The sequence below is a fragment of the Erpetoichthys calabaricus genome, chromosome 13 (assembly GCF_900747795.2).
Source record: "Erpetoichthys calabaricus chromosome 13, fErpCal1.3, whole genome shotgun sequence".
Lineage (NCBI taxonomy): Eukaryota > Metazoa > Chordata > Cladistia > Polypteriformes > Polypteridae > Erpetoichthys > Erpetoichthys calabaricus.
In genome coordinates this window covers 113401562-113417130 of record NC_041406.2, presented here as the reverse complement: position 1 = coordinate 113417130, position 15569 = coordinate 113401562, and positions in this window count along the sequence as shown.

The following is a 15569-nucleotide window of genomic DNA, read 5'->3' as shown; positions in this document are numbered from 1 at the left end:
GATGCTTGCACTTTAATGATTAGTCTCCTGTGAGGCACTTATATCAAGCTTTTCAGAAGGTGAGTTAGATAATATCACACAGGCTATAGCTATCAAATGATTTTGTTCATTCAGCAGATTCAAATCTAAACCTCTGCTGGCTGTCCCATTACACTCCGCCACTGGCTCACTGCATCTCCATCACGTCCTTTATAATCACTTCTATTATTTGGCAGCACAATGCATCAAGTGTAGATCACAGTGGAAATTGTACGAAGCATCTGCATTTAGATGAAGGTGACTCTTGATGGAATCCCCCTGGCACAGAGTCAAGGGACTCCCCCAAAAATGAGCCAGCAGTGTACCTATATGTCTGGTTTTTGAGCCAAACTCTACACAAAGAGAGACATGGCCACAATGACAGCTTTAAAGTGTCTTAAGTAACAGCGCTTAGGAAGGAAAAAAAAGTCAGGATACTACTTCACAACGATCAAAAACTTCTGCTACTTTTAAATGGCCTTTTTTTCCCTTCCTCTCAAAAAATAAGGGAAATGTGTTTTTGTAGCACTCCGCGATTCACATTTTATCTTAAGCAGCTTCAGTCTCAGAGACAGCAAAATCCTCCCCAATCCTCAAGCAATTTTCTTGTCATTGTTTCCTAATCCTGAATCCCCAGACCAGCTCTCTCTTTTTGCCTCATTCAGCCCGGCCTGCCAGCTTTTCTTGCGTTCCTGTGTGCTGGGCTTTGATAAAGACTGTTGCCGGGCAACACAGAGCTAATTCCCAACCTCAGAACTGTCAGGCGCTCAAGCCCTGCTCAAATGTGAAAAGTCAAAATGGAAAAAGACGAAGAAGAAGCAGAAAGCATTTCAGACACTTAATTACAGAATGCAAATGATGTTGTCAATGAAAGCGTTGAAAGTTGCAAGATGGCTGAAGCCCCTTTGAAAAATGTCAAATGTGTGTTCTTTTTTTTGCACCCCGTGCCTCTTTTTTTCTTCTGCTACTTCTTAGCCAAATAATCTTGAAACGTTCAACAAAGTCAATTTGAAGCCATTCAGCCGTGATGAGGCATTTCAAGGGAACGATTAAGTTAGCGGGATTTATTGAAACATTTTTGGCTGTTGGAAAACAGGGTTTTAGTGAGGGGGCAGAGCAGAGAAATGGAGGCGCAGCAGGGTCCCAGCAGCAACGGCTACTATTCTCTTTTTGTCACTGACTTGCTCATGACAGCTTACCTGGTGTTTCTCCTAGCAGTCTCACTATGTTTTAAAAAAGTGTTCCAGCCTGTGTCAAATGCAATATTATCTGTTGTGCTCTTGTGAATGTAATGGACAATACCTCTGATCAATATGGTTTATTACCCCCTAGTTTCAGAATGTTCTTTGTCACTAAAATAAACTATTTACGCTAAATCGTGTGGCCGTTCGGTAGCATGCCAGAAGACACAACGCCAGGGATATGGTTTCAACTCACACATGTATTTCAACTTTTTTTTGATCCTGGCTGGAATGTCAAGATGGACTGGAACCTAACAATGATTTATGATTTAACTATCTTTTTAAAGAGTATGTGGATCAGTTTCTCAAGTTGAGTTTCCACCTATTTTCTGTCTGATAATAAACTCCCTTTGTTCTTGTGTCGCCTTTCAAAAGTGAAAGGGTGTTCTATAGTGCATTATCTTGTTATTTCTCAGTGGGGCTGACAACTGTAGACTTCTAAAGAACATAAGAAATTTGACAGACAAAAGGAGACCATTCAGGCCATCAAGCTCATTTGTTTAGCTAATATCTAAGCTGTCCAACTATCTCAACAAGTCACTTCTTAAAGCTGGTCAAGAATTTGCTTCAACTGCATGTCTACGTAATTTGTTCAAGATCCCCTCAAATCTTTGAGTGATGAAGTGCTTTCTGGCTTTAGTCTTAAATGTACTTCCCCTTTAATGTCCACTGGTGTCCTCAGGTACATTATTCACCTGTAAGCTGATAGAACTCTGCTCGATCTGTTTTATTAATGCCTTTGAGTTTTTGAAGACCTGCGTTAGGACCTTAAGCAGTCTCCTCTGCTTGAGACTAAACAAGTTTAATTCTCTGAGTCTTTCAAAGTACAACATGTCCTTAAGTCCTGGGATGCACCTGGTTGCTCTCCTCTGCACAGCTTCAAGGGCTGCTGTTTTTTTTTTGTTAGCGTGGTGACCAGAATTGCACAAAATACACCAGATGCAGTCTTACTACTGTGGTGAGCCCACCCAAAAAATGGACCACATTCTCTGTGAATATTCCCGAGGCCCTACATGCAACGATGAAGATCTTAAGGATGCTAATGACACCGCTCTTACCTGGACACGGCAGTGGTGTGATAAGATATGATGATGGCTACTGCATTATACAGTCTAAGCCCAATGTCCTTTGATTTATATTCAATAGTTTTTACAATATACCCTAATACTTTATTTGCCATTTTAATTGGTTCTACACAATGCTGAAATGATGAAAATATTGTGTCAACATAAACCCATACATCATTTTCAGGCATTGAGTCCTTTAGGAAAGTATTTCCTATCTTATATGTATAAATTGCCCACTAATGTGATGCTTAGACATCTAAATACTGGTTTCTTCCCGAGGAGAGAGACAACAGCCTCTAAGATATCCAGAATTCCCTAATCACCTCTCCGGTGATCTTTCTTGTCTACCATGAGTTCTATCAGGAATAGGAAAAATAATGTGTGACTATATACTTGATGGACTGACATCCTGGATGGGATGGTTACTGATTTGTTTCCAATGCTACCAAGTGTCATGTAATGAGTACCATCCAAATTGTGAAGAGGGTGTGAATAGACCTCACCCCAGACAGCCTAAACCCCAAACTCTACAGGCAGGCTTCAGCCTAGACGGGCCCAAAAAAGGGGAATTTGTTATGTATTGGTTTAAGTTATGTGTATTTTATGTTATTTCTATTACTTTCATTTGTAATTCTATTATATTGTGCTTCTTTAAATGTTCTGCTGCTCCTTGATCTTTGTGGGTGGAGCCCCAGGAGGTGGGGCTACTCTGACATCACAGTTTCCGAGCCCTCACTCTGGCTGTATAAATGAGCTGAGAAAGCTTGGGAGCTGGAGAGCATTCATTGTCTGTGAAGTTTTCTAAGTACTGCTTTCTGTGTGGATTTGCAAGTTTAGTTATTTTCTTGGTTCTGGTTAAGGATTCTGATTTTTGTTTTTCATATTTGGACTTGTTTACTTAGGATGGCCTTTTGTGCCTCTTTTTACTCTGTTGAGCTTTTCTTTGTATTTTGCTTTTTGTGTAAATAAATAGGTGACACAAAAGCCAGAAATGGCAGCACCATATAGTCCAAACAAAATGGAGTAAGGAAGGATGGTAAAAAAAAATAATCAACTTTTAAATGAACGCTGTGATTAAAATTCAGCTTATGGAATTAGATTCCTTGGATGTTAAAGCCCCCAAGGCAACACCAAGATGTTCAGACAAGCCTGGGAAAAATTTCAAAAAAACCTCAAATAATAAAATTAATCAATTAAAAACATGATTTCACATAAATAAAAAAAAACATAGTCACAAGCATAATTAACAATATAAATAAGCAAATAATATTTGAAAAATACAAAAAAGAAATAAATAAGAAAAGAATAAACTGGATAAACCATAGATAAATCATAACACCAAAAAAGGCTTTGGACCCACCAGAACATTGATTTGGATTAAGCATGTTATGTTATGTCCCATACACCTGCCACATCCTCATAAACATTAGGTTAAGTTGTCTGTCAATTCTAAACTGGCCCTGTCAGCGAATATGTGTGTGAGTGTGCTGTATGATGGACTTGATTCTGTTCAGGGCTATTTCCTTGCCTTGGTCCTTGATCTGGTCTCCAGAATCGGGTATAGCTGGTTCAGAGGATGTTAGTTTATGTTATATACAGTCATGAATATAAATGTCTGCTCTTATATGAAATACATTGAAAAACTGGACCGATTAATGGCATTCTGAATAGTCTGTATCGTCGTTTCCCAGACTACAGAAATCAAATCATATCTGTTACCTACAGCACTAAATGTAGTCCTTGTTCGGCTTAAAGGTCCTTCCAAAAACAAATCTCCTTTACATTTATTGACAGTCTAATGAAGTAGCAATATGAAAAGACAGACTATTTAAAAAGACATAGAGAGACAGGGGACAAAGGGGAATTCTAAAATGATTCGAGAGTATTTTCAGCAAGACCTCAAAACATTTTGCTGGCTATTATGAAAGGACTCAGACCACACAGCAAAAAAGATTTGGGGGCAGCCACCCGCACACTTGAAACTGGTTGTCAAAAGTGAAGATTTGGTTTTACAGGTTTTTACAGACATCAGTCCAAAACAGAACTGGCAGGCAGACAAAAACATAGCAGTTTTAAAGCCAGGCAGGGGAAATGATGTCATTCGGGCCAGAACGGGAAGTGAAGTTATTGAGACTGGAAGCAGAAGTGACTTCATCAAGCCCTGGTGGAATTTCCTGTGTTTGGTCTGGAGAGGAAAAAGAGAAAGGGTTAGTGGAATTATCCTTTTTTGAGCACTTTAGCTGCTTCCCATGCACGTGTGTGACACTATGTATGTTGTAAAATGAAAATATCTAAGAGACAAGAAAAGAACTGGCGTCCCAGCAGGGAGTTATGAAGTTGTTTTCAAAGCAATATGAGAGTTGCAGAACATTTGCATCAATGTGCTGTCTGATAGAGCTGATTTTCACTGAATTCCATCTGCTTGTTGCAAGATCTTTTCAATCAAGCTGACTGCATCAGCAGAGTTTAGAAGTGGTCCAGAGATAATGCTAGATCTTCTGATGGGACTTCTTCCACTCTGAGGGTGGAAATGAAGAGGAAGTCAGTAAACATACAGCACCCCTTTCCTTTCCCCTGTGTCCTCTCAGACCTGTCCGTATAAGGCACTCACCAAGCCTGCATGTTTGACAATGTAGAGCTCCTTGTCTGCTTTGGAGAATCTTTACTGCCTGCCTAAACACACACACACACACACACACACACACCAGACTCTTTTGAGTTAATGCCATTTTTCTTTTGACTACTCTTATCTCAGCATTACCCTGTAACCTCTCTTTCTCACTCGCTGTTCTTTAAATATCTCCGACCAACTTGTCTGTTTCAGAGCTTCCATGTCACAATACTTTACTGCTTCTGTACTCCATTTTTTCATTATATTACCTTCAACTGCTTCTAGGTTATCAGACCCACTCCCAACTGAGCAGCAACCTAGCACTTCCAACCTGGACACTCTACTGTCCTCCTTCTTCAAGACAGGCTTATTGTTCTGGGTTACAACAGGCACACTGTGTTGTCACATGGCAGATTGTGAAAATTTTTTGTACTTTAAACAAATGTTTTCTTTACATTCCTGAGGTACTATCTCTTAGTTATGAATCATTGTTATGCTTTGTGCCTGCAGCTGATGGGCATTCTCTGCCTTTGGAGCATCTTGTAGGTTGTAACTGAAGTCTAGAACAAGTGAGGACACAACCATAAGTTAAAGGTGCAAAGTGTACTAGTGCATATCTCTCTATTATAAAAGGAAATCCTAGGATGAGACTTTCTCTGAGATAATTCTCTCGCAAGAGATAATTTCAGGTCCTGTGAGACAAGACTTTTTGCTAAGAGATTTTGACAAGTCCTGCACTCCTCTCAAACATTTACAACCACGCCCATGGTCCAATCACTTCTCATTCGTGTGAATGCTATTTGCAGACACAGTTCCTGCACTCTCAGCTTCAAGCAGGGTCAGAAATAAAAGACAAAGAGTAGAAGACAAAAGTAGAACGTCGTAAAGAGTTTAAAAAACGTTGCCGCGATACACTTGCAGAGCAGGTTAGAGATTATGAAAGTACTAAAATTCAAAAGTCTCAAAGATTGATAATAAAGATCGCATTAGCACTAACAAACGGAAATTATTACTCGGTGAAATAACGGAACATCGAAAAGAGATTGAATATATGGACATAGGTGATATGACAGAAGTATTTAGTTATTGTTCGGAGACTTGTTGATTGTCTAATTTGTGTTGCGATCAGGGAAAAGTAGTGTTTCTTCCAAATGAAGAGGCCTATCCATGAAAATTAAAAGATTTGTTGTTTGGTGAAAGTGAAATCCACATACGCGAGGGACAGAGACACGAAGTAGCTGGTGCACCCTCGGTCCACTCACTTCTCATTCATTTCAATGCTATTGTCAGACACAGTTCCTGCACTCTCAACTCCAAGTGGGCTCAGAAATAAAAGACAAAGAGTAGAAGACAAAGTAGAACGTTGTAAAGGGGTTCAAAAACATTGGTACGATACACATGTAGAGCAGGTTAGAGATTATCAAAGTACAAAAATTTCAAAGTGTCAAAAAACTTATAGTAAAGATCGCATTAGCACTAACAAATGGAAATTATTACCCAACGAAGGGGCGTATCCATAAGAATTAAAAGAAAAATCCTGGAATGACATTCTTCATTCGCTCAACATCAGAGCAGTTCACTCTGTTCCTCTCACACTGGATTAACATGCCGATCCTTCTCCTTCTCTTTCCTTCTTTTGTCTCCTTTCATTTTTATTTCATTTTTTGTCCCCTCACTGGATTTTTCTGACTTTTTATACCTATGCGAGTGTAGGTGCTTCTCTAAACAAACTACATAACCGCTAATAAGGCATGGTTATGTTGATAACTCTTGCGCATATTGAGGATTAACCAGCTCATTCTCCCTTTAAAGCACTCTGTGGCCGCACATCTTTTCTTACTCACACTCACCTACACTCTCAAGTCTGTGTTGCACTATTTTATTAAAATCTGCACTTCACTAATCCAATCTATGACATACCATGCCACAGTCATGTACATGTATTAGCCTTTTGTAACCTATGTTATTCTATGCTATTTAAAATTTTATTAATGTTATGATTTGTTTATTTTGCTATGCCATTTTATTCTTAGAGTTCACTGTGGTTTTTCTCACCAGGGACACATTGTTCAGTTGCTGGGGACATGACTTGTGACACCATCCTTTTTAACTAGAAAGCTCTCTTCATCCAAGTCTGTGGGTAAAAGCTCATCAATTCTCTTATGCTTTTGTTCTTGCTTCTACTGGTTTTCTGAATTTACTGCTTGTGCCTTCTCATTAAAATTCTAATTCAGCAATTTGTCTGACATCTCAATTTCTTGACCTCCTGATTTTGAACTTTACCGTTTCTGGTGTTTGAATTGATTTCCCAATCCATCCATCCATCCATCCATCCATCCATCCATCCATCCATCCATCCATCCATCCATCCATTATCAATCCTTTAATCAAAATTCTTTCATGTTTGTTTTCAGTCAGGCATAACACAGTGTTCCCTAATGGCACATTCTATGGCCTTCCTCACACCATACTGGAAGGAACCCCTTGATGACAATTTTGGATTATTCCTCTCTTCCTGGCAGTGTCAACTGTATTGCTTCCTATTCGATCCAATGGAAAGATTTAATCTACTATTTTCTAAGAAAATCTATCACCTAAGGAAATCTCTAGGTAACTCTGTGGTTAGAGTTAGGGTTGGGGTTACCCTAACCCTAACTTCATGACTCTAACTAATAGATTAGGAGCTGTCACTAGTTTTGCCACCATAAGACCCTTTCCTGAACTCTAAGTACAGATTTCTAGTTTGGAAGAGAAAGAAAGTCTACAAAACATAGAGACTATAGAATAAAAAATTAAACACAGCTCTTAACTGAACTGAGGTACTATGAAACAAACTGTTATCAAGCTGCAGCAGAAAATGGCAAAAAGGGTGATTATACCTCCAAGTACCATCAGCCAGACCAGGGGCCTCATGTATAAACGGTGCGTACGTACAGAAATGTTGTGTACTCCCGTTTCCACGCTCAAATCTCAAAGTATAAAACCTAAACTTGGCGTAAAGCCATGCACATTTCCACGGTAACTCATACCTTGGCGTACGCAATTTCTCCGCTCGGTTTTGCAGACTGGCGGCACCCAGCGTCAAAGCAGTGCTACTGTTCCTGTGTGGTTACCCTTTCTTTCTTAGCTCCACATTCCTGACGCGGCTTTATAAATACACTGAAACTAACTGCATATTGTTTATTAGTGTAATGCATCTGATTGTAATTAACCTGCAGCAATATAATGGTCAAGGGAATAGCCATAGTATTCCAAATACCATAACTGCTTTAGCGTTGTAACTCTCACTGCATCTTCTTCTTCTTTCAGCTGCTCCCGTTAAGGGTTGCCACAGCAGATCATCTTTTTCCATATTACTCTCACAGCACCACTCGGAGTATTTATATCACTGTATCTGAGTGGGGAATCACAGCAGCAGCTGATCGGAAAGAGAATTATCGGTATACAGAATGAAGCAGACGCTGCCTGAGCCACGGCAAAACGCTTTAGAGACTTCCCAGTACGGACTTCGCGGTTTAGAAAAGGTTTCATCCCAAGAACTATAAACGCACTCAATCAGTCCATCAAGTGCTCCTTGTAGAACTGTTTACTTATAAGTACAATTACCTCACTGTAAACTTGCACTACAGTTATAATATTGCACAACCTGCGCCACTTTATAAAGCGCGTATTTACATATGATGACGGTATTCATTTTTAAGATGAAATGCAGCAAAATATGTTGATCATATTATACAGATAAAATTTTAACTTCATTTAAATAATTTGTATTGTTAATAATTAAACATGTGAGGACACGGTGCCGCAGCGCTAACTAGTTCAGGGATTGTTCCTGCATTGCGTTGTTTTCTTGCGCTGACATGACACTGGAATGATAGACGGATAGAATAATTAAACATGTACTACGAAGATATTTCAATGTTCCTTAAAAGTTTTGAAGAATCGGCGTTCTAAGCTTACAAATGGCTTCACGTCTATTACATAGCTGATTGTGTGGCGATTGGGTATTTGGAGAAAGAAAAGTAAGGACAGGAATTGGAGGTTAGTACGTTTGAAAGAGACAGTACTGCTGTGATAAATTATTTCATTGAAGGTCGCGCATGGCTCAGCAAGCCTCTTGCGTGAGATATGAACAAGCACTGCGCCACCGTGTTCCCATGTTTAATAACATGCTTTCATTCCTATCATGAAAAAGATATCACGTATACATCTCAGTATTTTAATTATTCAGAGAGCTGTAATATCACGAATGTAATGGATTATGTGTCCTGTCAGAGAAAGAGAAAGCCCGTTTAAGAAGCAGGTAGTGATTCACACACAGAGCACAAAGAAGATCAAATACAGAACAAAGCATTTAACGTCCTACTTTAGTTACAATGGGATTTGAGAAACTAGTAAATTAAATGATTTTAAGATGAAGTTTATGATGTTCTACTTTAATGGCAAAATAAACTGCGTGATTAAAGTGGAAATTTCGAGATTAAAGTTGACATTTCGTGCTTTTTTCCCACTGTGTGCCTATTTTTTTGTCTGTACCCTAATAAGCTTTCATACGACACTCAGATGGTGGGCTACGACTTGCCTTTTCACGGCGACTTTGATATGTGATTTCTTTTTTATTTCAGGCACTGTGCGACTTTGTGAACTTGAGCTTTCGAGTTTCTCCGACACTCTGTCACTCGATCAACTTCCTTTTGTTGATTATACCACTGTTTAAACCAACAAATAGTACGTTTTTCCTTTGCCTCCACTTGGTATTCGCTCAAATTCTTATATTTTCCCCCATGCTTTTTCCATTGTCTTTTCTCATAAGGCTATTTATATTGATTTACATATTCAAAGAGGCGTAATTGTGGGAGGAGTTGGGGCGGGACAGAAGGCGCGTGCACGTGCGTTACTTTTCACGCTGATCGGGATTTATGTAGTGGAAGAACGTGAAAGTTTGCGTACGTACAGATTCTTGCATCTGGATTTTTCTGTGCGTACGCACATTCCCGCTTTTGTGCTTACGCCATGTTATAGTGTGAGTTCTACGCACAGCGTTATACATGAGGCCCTAGGCCTTCACTAGAATTGAACCCACCATAGGCTTCAACACAGGTAGCTTGCCCTAAAATCAAAAGGCAAGTAGGCTGAAGAGTCCCAAAATGGGGCTCAGGCTTTTATAAGTTAAAAAATTCTAAAATACACCAATATGCCCTTGAAGGGAGAGAGTAACTGCAAAACAGTCTAGAGAAGACAAAAACACACAATCAAGTCTTTATAAATGAAGAATTTATTTATATAAAAAAGGAGAACAAGAGAGAAAAAATGGAAAACATAGGGAAAGGGTATGTCTAAAAAAGCAAACCAAAGCTAACAAGTTCAGCCCATAATTCAAAAGAAGAAATCTAAAGACAAAGCAAAAATAACGACAAACCAGAAAAATCTCAATAATAGTTACTACAATCTACACTCCACAACTGTCAATGACGCTCTTCTGGAACCATCTCATCACCCTGAATATGAAGGTCGAGGGCAATCCAACAGAGTGACATCATGGTGGTCCTGCCTTTTATGTGCCACCCACAAAACACCTTGAAGCATATATACACAATATGTAAATATTTTTACATAAAAGAATGTTAAGAAAAATTACATAAAAACAAAATTATGTGGAAAATAATAATTCAAAAGACAACAAAAATAACAACAAAATGTTAAAGAAACATAAGCCAATGTAACAGGCATGTTATGGGCCTGAGAAAGCTGATCCTCAATAACTTTGTTCTTTTGGCTACTGCTACAGTAAGGTGGTTGCTTCTTTTGTAGTTAATGCTGAGCAGCTAAAGCTCTAAGAGGTTACTACAGAATTGAGAGACTTTGTAAATGTGTAATAGAAGTTTAATGCACAGTGAGAATAAAGTTGTAAGCAGTCCATTAAATAAATAAATTAAAAAATAAGACTATTTAAAATTTATGGCTATAAAAACAAATCATTAAATACATCTTAATAAGTAAATACCTTAAAAACCACCACAATTCTTGGTTTTCTCCCATCAAAAGCAGAGACCAATCCCATTCACTTGTTCTCCATTCCAGAGTCCCTTGTCTGCCACCTCACCTGGGGCATCTTGCATAACACTGTGCGCAGAATTCACACTAAAACATGACGTACGTACAAAAAAAGCAGATGCATAAATCTGTGCGTACGCCAACTTTCACATTCTTCCACTACATAAATCTTGGTCAGCGTGAAAAGTAATGCACGTACACGCGCCTGCCATCCCACCCTGTCTCCTCCCAGAATTACGCCTCTTTGAATATGCAAATCAATATAAATAGCCCTTAAGCTCAGCGTTCTGTGAAAAGACAATGGCAAAAGCACATGGGAAAATAGAAGAATTTCAGCGAATACCAAGTGGAGGCAAGGAAAAACATACCATTTGTTGGTTTAAATAGTGATATAAACAACAAAAGGAAGTTGATTGAGTGACATAGAGTGTCTGAGAAACTTGAAAGTTCAAGTTCACAAAGTCACATAGTGTCTGAAATAAAAAAGAAATTGTTAGATATCAAAGTCTCCATGAAAAGGCGAGTCGTAGCCCACCATTTGAGAGTCATATGGAAGCTTATTAGGGTACAGAGAAATGAAAAAAAAAATAGGGACACGGTGGGAAGAAAAGCTCAAATTGTCAACTTTAATCTTGAAATTTCCACTTTAATCACATAGTTTATTTTGTCATTAAAGTAGAACATATAAACTTCATCTTAAAATCGTTTAATTTAATAGTTTTTCAAATACCATCGTAACTAAAGTAGCATGTTAAATGCTTTGTATTATATGTGTTCTTCTATGTGCTGTATGTGTGTGAATCACTATGTGCTTCTTAAACGGGCTTTCTCTTACGCCGACAGGACACAGAATCCATTACATTTGTGATATTACAGCTTTCTGAATAATTTAAATACTGAGATGTATACTTGATATCATTTTCATGATGATAAGAATTAAAGTATGTTATTAAATATGGGAACATGGTGAGGCAGTGATAGTGACGAACTGGCGCCACGTCCAGAGATTGTTCCTGCCTCTGGCAAGATGCTTGTTATGCCGTGCGCCACCTTCGATGAAATAATGTATTGCAGCAGTACCGTCTCTTTCAAACGTACTAACCTCCAATTCTTGTCCTTCCTTTTCTTTCTCCAAGTACCCAATCGCCAAACAATCAGCTCTGTAACAGATGTCAAGCCATCTGTAAGCTTAGAATGCTGATTCTTCAAAACTTTTAAGGAACATTGAAATATCTTCGTAGTGTATGTTTAATTATTCCATCCATCTAGCCATCCAATGTCGCATCAATCCCAGCAAGCATACAGTGCGAGACAGGAACAATCCCTGAACATGGAGCCAGCTCATCGCTACTGCTGCGACACCGTGTCCTCACATATTAAACTATTAACAATATAGATTATTTAAATGATGTTAAAAGTTTATCTGTATAATTTAATAAACATACTTTGCTGCATTTAATCTTAAAAATGATATCGTCATCATATGTAAATACACGCTTTATGAAGTGGCTAAGGTTGTGCAATATTATAACTGCATTGCAAGTTTACAGTGAGGTGATTGTACTTATAAGTACAAACAGTTCTACCAGGAACACTTGATGGACTGATTGAGTGCATTTATAATTCTTAGGATGAAACTGTTTCTGAACCACAAGGTCCCTACAGGAAAGGCTTTGAAGCATTTGCCATATGGGAGCAGTTCAAAGAGACTGTGTGCATGGCTGAGGCAGCGTGTGCTTGATGCTGTATATCAATAATCCTCTTTCTGATCAGCTGCTGTAGAGCTGTGTTTCCTCACTCAGATACAGTGGGATAAATATTCTGAGTGGTGCACTAAGACTAACAACACTAAAACAGCTATGACATTTGGAATAGTTTGGCCATTCTGTGGAACATTATATTGTTACAGGTTAATTACAATCAAATTTAGTTTTTATACATCGCGATGTGAGCGTGGAAATGGGCGTATGCAACACTTTTGTGCGCATGTTTATACATGAGGTCCCTTTTCACTGCAGATGCTCTTCTCATATTGCATTACCATGATCTGCTTCCTCAGTCAGTCATTGCAAATCCAAACTGCCACCTCCTTCGGTCACTGCAGCTCAGGAGGTGCCACCTCAGTCAGTCACCACAACTGTCTCTGTTTCGTGCTCTTTCTTGGATGCCACTGCATTCCGGATACCTCCTGCAGCCATCTGTCCTGCTCTTTTTAAGTACTCAGCAGAGCAGATGCCATCATCCTTGAGCTATCTAGGTTGAATCCTTCCTGCTGACTGTTTCTAGTCCAATCCATACTTTCTCTTATCTTAAATCCTAGACCCTTTTTTTCTAGGGGCTCCTATAGCAACCCCAGCTGCAGCTACTTAATAACTGGTGGCTATCCTTCTTATGTAACACACTCTTTCATGTGCACACCCCTTGTCATTGGCTAAGCTTAAACCATTAAAATCAATAAATAAATTAACATGATAGGACATCTGTGGCACAACTTATAACAAGAATGGAGAAGGCCTAGATAGACTCACAGGAGGGATGATGGCAGAGGATGTGCCCTGATCAGTCATGAAAACCCTGGAGCCATACCAGCTGTATGACTCATTAAATGGATACCAGGGATTGGGGATCCAATGGAGTCAGTGACCACGAGACAGCCTACAAGTTTTTCTAATGATGCATCGACTTTGGAAGTAGGTCCAGAGATAGCAAGGAAGGGATTACCATGGGGTTAAGTGGTTATTTCTTTCCAGGGCATACTGTATGTTGATTATGGAATGACTGGCAGATGCTAGAGATTCCTGATTAAAAGAAGGCCACCCAGATACATGGAGATATGGAAGAAACGAAAGCGAGACTAGTTGCTTGGGAACAAAGCATACACGTCCCCCATGTGACCGTAGTTAGGGGAAGCCCATCCTGAAGGAGAGGTATTTGCTGTTTTGTGTCTGTTTATCATTTACTTGTCAGCCCTCCTTTGTCTATTAGTAAAATCCATTACATATGTATATATCTGCACTCTGACATTTTTATTTTTGGCTTAGAGTGAGGTACATGAGAGGGTATGGGGGTTCATTGCAGGCTCCAGTTATACATACTCCCTATACAAAGAGGTTGGTTTAGTATCCCCACTTAATGAAATATTCACGTCTTCAGGATGTGAAGGAAACTGGGGGATCTGGAGAAAAAAAGCAAAATGTATTTGCATAATTTCATCTTTTAGTGCTGATTACACATATTGTTCTCAAGTCACGTACTATACAGATATTTCCTTTTTTCTGATGTCAGTGTTTTCTCGCCTGAGATATCTTCTGCTATTAAAATGTTTAACTCAGATTTGAGATTTCTTTCTCCGATAATTTATCTTCCTCAGTCATGGCACATTCTGTTCCGTCATGTTTTTTCAGTGATGATAATGAATTCCACAGTGATTGATTTTCCTCAATAAACAGATTCTTTTTGACTTAAGTAATTATTTTCTCTGACCATTACATACAATATTCAGTTCTGATTATGTAGATTTACATTCTGTAATAAAATTTGCTTCTTGTCATGTAGGTTGATATTTTCTTTAATCACTGTTTTCTACCTTGATTTCAATGATTTGTTGTCTCTGACCTCAGCCAACGCTGGTAATTTACTTTCTCTAATTAGCAGTTTCTGTTACAAATCCAGATTCGTTTCTCTAATCACTGCAGTGTGTACTTTAATTGCAGGAATTAAGCGGCCAAGCCAGGAAGTTCTGGTTTTCTTTTTTGCCTTTCTGTTACTTTTAACACATTTATTCATCTATGTTTTCTGCTGTTTTCAAAAGTAAATCCATAGAGGCAGTTGAACCTTTTGCTTTGAAACTAAATAGTTAAATCAAGCACAGGATAGGCTATTTGCAACATTTTCCCTTTTTCATGCTTACGCGTTCAATGTTATTTCACCACAGGCTGTAGTTCTACTGTATGCTGTTAGATGTTTACTGTACACAACATTCTCAACTTCCAGACCGTGTTATATAGCACAATGTGTGGAGTACAAGTCTGAGGAGGTTGTGCTCCAGCTTTATAATGCACTGGTGAGGCGTCATCTGGAGTACCACATACAGCTTTGGTCTTCAGGCTACAAAAAGGACATAGCAGCACTGGAAAAGCTCCAGAGAAGAGCATCTAGGCTGATTCCAAGGCTTTAGGGGATGAATTATGAAGAAAAATTAAAAGAGATGAGCCTATACAGTTTAAGCAAAAGAAGATAAAGAGGTAACATGATTGAAGTGTTTTTAATTATGAAGGGAATTAGTACAGTGGATTGAGACTGTTGTTTTAAAATGATTTCATCAAGAACACAGGGACACAGTTGGAAACTTGTTATGGGTAAATTTTGCACGAACAGTAGACAGATTTTTTTTTTCACACAGAGAACCATAGACACTTCGAATAAACCACCAGGTACTGTGGTAGGCAGTAGAACTTTAGGGACCTGATGTTATTGTGAAATAATTAAGTAGATAGGACTGGGGAGCTTTGTTGTGCTGAATTGGCTGTTCTGGTCCAATTTGTTCCAATGTTTCTGAATTCACACTTCACTGGCAGG